The 4386-nt window shown below is 44.2% G+C and overlaps 2 pseudogenes; one reads left to right on the top strand and one right to left on the bottom strand.

The window, feature by feature from the left end:
* LOC111814443 overlaps positions 1-2428 on the bottom strand; it is an 82958-nt pseudogene extending 80530 nt beyond the window's left edge.
* Positions 2429-2642: 214 nt separating this feature from the next.
* LOC101586636 lies at positions 2643-3342 on the top strand (annotated as a pseudogene).
* The last annotated feature ends 1044 nt before the right edge of the window (positions 3343-4386 follow it).

Raw genomic sequence — 4386 nt, 5'->3', positions numbered from 1 at the left:
TGAAGACAGAGTTTCAGATCTTGAAGATGCTGGTGCAGCTAGTGAAAAGGTAAGAAAGGATCTCTTAAAAACAACGAGGATGCAGGAAAGAATAATCCATTACCTACAAGATGATGCAAAAATGAACAATGTGAGACTAACAGGCATCAATGAGAAAGGAGTCAATATAAATGACATTAAAAAATATGGGCAGAAGTAATAGCAGAAAATTTCCAAATATGAGGAAACAATCTGCTCTTCAGGTAACTGAAGCATACAGAATTGCAAGTAACCTCAACCCAATGAAAAACACACTGAGACATATAATAGTCAAGATCCCAGAAATTCAGCACAAGAGTAATATACTGAATGCTGCTAGAGAAATGAAGGAGATCACATTAAAAGGAAAACCCATCAGAATTACAGCCAACTTCTCTTCACAAACCATGAAGGAAAGAAGAGCATGGAGCAGAGAACAAGTCCTCTATGAAAACAAATTACAGCCAAGACTACTATACCCTGCAAACTCTCTTTCAAGTGTGAAGGAGAAGTGAAATACTTCCATGAAAAGAACAGCTAAAGAATTTCATGATGACAAAGCCAACCCTACATATGCTACTGAGAGATGTTCTAGAGAGTGACCAAAATGATCAGAACTCCTTGAATGAGATACGAAGCAACCAACTAAATAAGGCAAGCAATTAAAAACAGGAGAAAAAGGAGTAAATGACAACAGGTAAATAACATGTCTATCATAAGCCAATATATCTCAATTCTAACCATCAATGTAAATGGTCTCAATTCACCAATTAAGAGAAATAGACTGGCACAGTGGATTAGGAAACAAAATGCAACATTATACTCTAGACAAGAAAAACATTTAAATCATAAAAGCATTCATAGGCTGAAAGTCAAAGGATGGAACAAAATACTCCATGCCCCAGCACCTCACAAAAAATCAGGGGTAGCAATCCTATTCTCAGACAGTCTCAACTTCAAACCAACAATGATCAAGTGAAATACAGAAGGCCACTATACACTGCTTAGGGGAAAAATTCAAGAGGAAGAAGTGACACTCTTAAATATGTATGCACCAAACATGGGAGAACTCAACTATATAAAGCAAACCCTAATGAACATGAAAAATCTAATATCCAATACCACAAACTTAACAAGAGACTTTAACACCCCCTTATTCCCAAAAGATAGGTCAACCAGACAAAAACTTAACAAAGAAATAACAGAACTGAATCAGAGTTTGAAACAAATGGTCTTGGTGGACATATACAGTGTTCCACCCAAGCACAGCTGAATACACATTTTTCTCAGCTGCACATGGGTCATTTTCTAAAATAGACCACATACTGGTCCATGGGTCATGCTTTAGTATATGTAAGAAAACAGAAATTTTCCCATGCACATTATTTGACCACAATGCAATGAAACTTGAAATAAATGATAAAAGAAACGAAAAAAAACCTTTAAATACATGGAAATTAAATTACTCCCTATGCAGCAACCAATGGGTCACAGATGAAATTAAACAAGAAATTGAACAATATCTAAAATTCAATGAAAATTCAAGTACAACTTATAATTTATGGGATACGATGAAAACAGTTCTCAGAGGAAAATTTATAGGTGTGAACTCACACATTAGGAAAACAGAATGGGAACAAATAAATACCCTAATGCTGCACCTTCAACAACTAGAAAAGGAAGAGCCAAACCAAACCCAGAGTCCATAGAAGGGAAGAAATCATAAAGATTAGAGCAGAAATTAATTCAATTGAGACGAAGAAAACAATTCAAAGAATTACAAAAGGAAAAAGCTGGTTCTTTGAAAGATTAAATAAAATAGATAAGCCCCTAGTTAACCTCATCAAAAAGAGGAAAGAAAAAATTCAAATACAAGCAATAAGGAGTGAAAAGTGTGTAATTACCACAGTCCCAGTGGAAATTCAGAAGATTATCAATAGCTATTTTGAGAATCTTACTCTCACAGAATAGAAGACTCAGAAGAAATGGACAGATTCCTAGAAATGTACAAATTACCACAACTGAATCAACAAGATATAACCACGCTCAGTAGCCCAATGACAGCCAATGAAATACAAGATGTAAGTAAAAACCTACCAACAAAGAGAAATCCAAGTCTGGATGGATTCACAGCTGTATTCTATAAGAAATTTACAGAAGATGTAGTCCCTATACTCCTCAAACTCTTCTAGGAAATTGAAAAGGAAGCAATCCTCCCAAAATCATTCCTGGAGGCAAGTATTATACTGATACCACAACCAGGGAAAGGAGATGTGCCCAGTACTAGGCGGGAAGTGGGCTCCTCCAGCCACGAATGAGGGCCAGCTGGTAGGGGAGCGGTTTCTAAGTCATTTGGTGCCTCCAGGTTGGGGGTGACGGCGGCCCAGGTGTAGCCCCCTTCTCTGGCCATCGGCTCGCGGCACGCAGCCCTTTTAAGAAAGTTGGCCCATGGACTTCATCAAAGTTTAAAAAGTCGTCCCAGAGCTGCGGCCCAGGCAGGCAAGCGTGGGGGGTGGCGGGGATTGGCCGCGTGGCCCCAGGGCACGGGGGGGGGGCTGGACAGAGGGGCCCAGCTGCGCCTGGTTCCGGCGCCCGCCCTGCCCAGCCGTCCGCCACCACGGGCGCCCCAGCCGGGCGCGGTGAAAAGGTGGCCCAAGTCCGAGCCCTCCGCATGGGCCGCGCTCCATATGAGCACCCCGCACCCCACACCATGAGCAGCCTGAAGCCTGATGACAAACCCGACTCGGGCACCGGTGTGAGCCCTGTGGGTAACTGCCCAGAGTACGAGGTGCTAACGCTGTTTGTCAGTGGTCTTCCTGTGGACATCAAACCCAGAGAGCTCTACCTGCTCTTTCAGCTGCTCAAGGGATACGAGGGATCCCTGATCAAGCTCACCTCCAGACAGCCTGTTGGTTTTGTGATCTTTGACAGCCGGGCAGGTGCAGAAGTGGCCAAGAATGTGCTGAAGGGCATTTGCTTTGATCCTGAGAACCCCCAGACCCTGAGGCTCGAATTGGCCAAGGCCAACACCAAGATGGCCAAGAGCAAGCTGAAACACCAAATCCTAGCAGCATTCACCCGGCCCTGGGAGCACATTTCATCACATGGGACCCCTATGACCTGTTGGGTGCTGCTGTGATCCCTGCATCCCCAGAGGCCTGGACTCCTTACCCTCTGTACAGTGCAGAGGTGATGCCCACCATCTTATACAGTGCCTTCACTTAACCAGCTGCCACTGCAGCTGCCACCTTGCATGCTCAGATGCACTGGTTCCCGTCCTCTGATGCAACCCAGCAGGGATGGAAGTATCGCTAGTTCTGCTAGTGCTGGTCTTGTCCCGGGAGCTGATGCGGGTCCGTGGGTGGAGCCAGCACAGGCCCCCGAGGTTCCAAGGACCCCTGAGGCCTGTGCACTGCTCCTATTCCTTCCATAGACTGTTGACTCCTACAGCTGTGCTAAGTGGACCATGTCCCATGTACGTTCCTTGTACCACCCCAAAACACTTACCATGATTTGCTTTGTTCTGTAGATGCCCACAGGAAAGCGAGGCATATAGTTTGCATGTTGCCTGGCACCAGTGACTTAGCCTGTGTACATGTGAGTGTAGTTTGTGTTCACACCTTAGCCTTAGCAGTGGGTCCTGGTGCTCTTGGTCTTGGTGCTTGGGGCGGCCTGCCTCCTTCAGGGAGGCCTGGACCCCAAGGTACCCACACTTCTGGCTGCACAGCAAGCCTCTTCCAGCAGCCAATGAGCATTGGCGTTCACTGCATCCCCAGTCATCCTGGGGACGAGGGTCACCCCGCCATGGTGTGCCAACCCTCAATGCTCCTCACTCTTCAAACCTTGAAACCAGAAAGTGGAAAGTATTTTAGTACACTGGGTAAGAAAATATTCATGCATCCTAAAGGAAAAAAAAAAACAGGGAAAGAAGCAACTAAGAAAGAGAACTGCAGGCTTATCTCCCTCATGAACATAGATGCCAAAATCCTCAAGAAAATCCTAGCAAATAGAATACAGCAAATGAACAAGAAGATCACACACTGTGACCAGGTAGGATGCATCCCAGGAATGCAAGAATGGTTCAATATTCGAAAATCTATATCACTGCAAAGCTGCTGTGATAAAATCAGCAGGGTAGGGGCCAGGGAGATGGCTCACATGTGTAAATATCGTATAGTTTCCCTAGTATAAGTACGCAAAAAGATATACAAATAGAAAAGTATAATAAAAGTAAAAGGACAACAGGAACTCAAAGACTTACTAATCAAGAGAGCGAAAGGAGAAGAGCTAGGAAACATGGCAATGTCAAGCCATACAGTTATGTGTAGAAGATGGGCAAGGAAAGGATCCTGATAATCTACAGAATAT

The sequence above is a fragment of the Octodon degus genome, unplaced genomic scaffold (assembly GCF_000260255.1).
Source record: "Octodon degus isolate 3935 unplaced genomic scaffold, OctDeg1.0 scaffold00316, whole genome shotgun sequence".
Classification (NCBI taxonomy): Eukaryota; Metazoa; Chordata; class Mammalia; order Rodentia; family Octodontidae; genus Octodon; species Octodon degus.
Note: the sequence above shows the minus strand (reverse complement) of the source record. Positions and strands in the feature narration are given on the sequence as shown.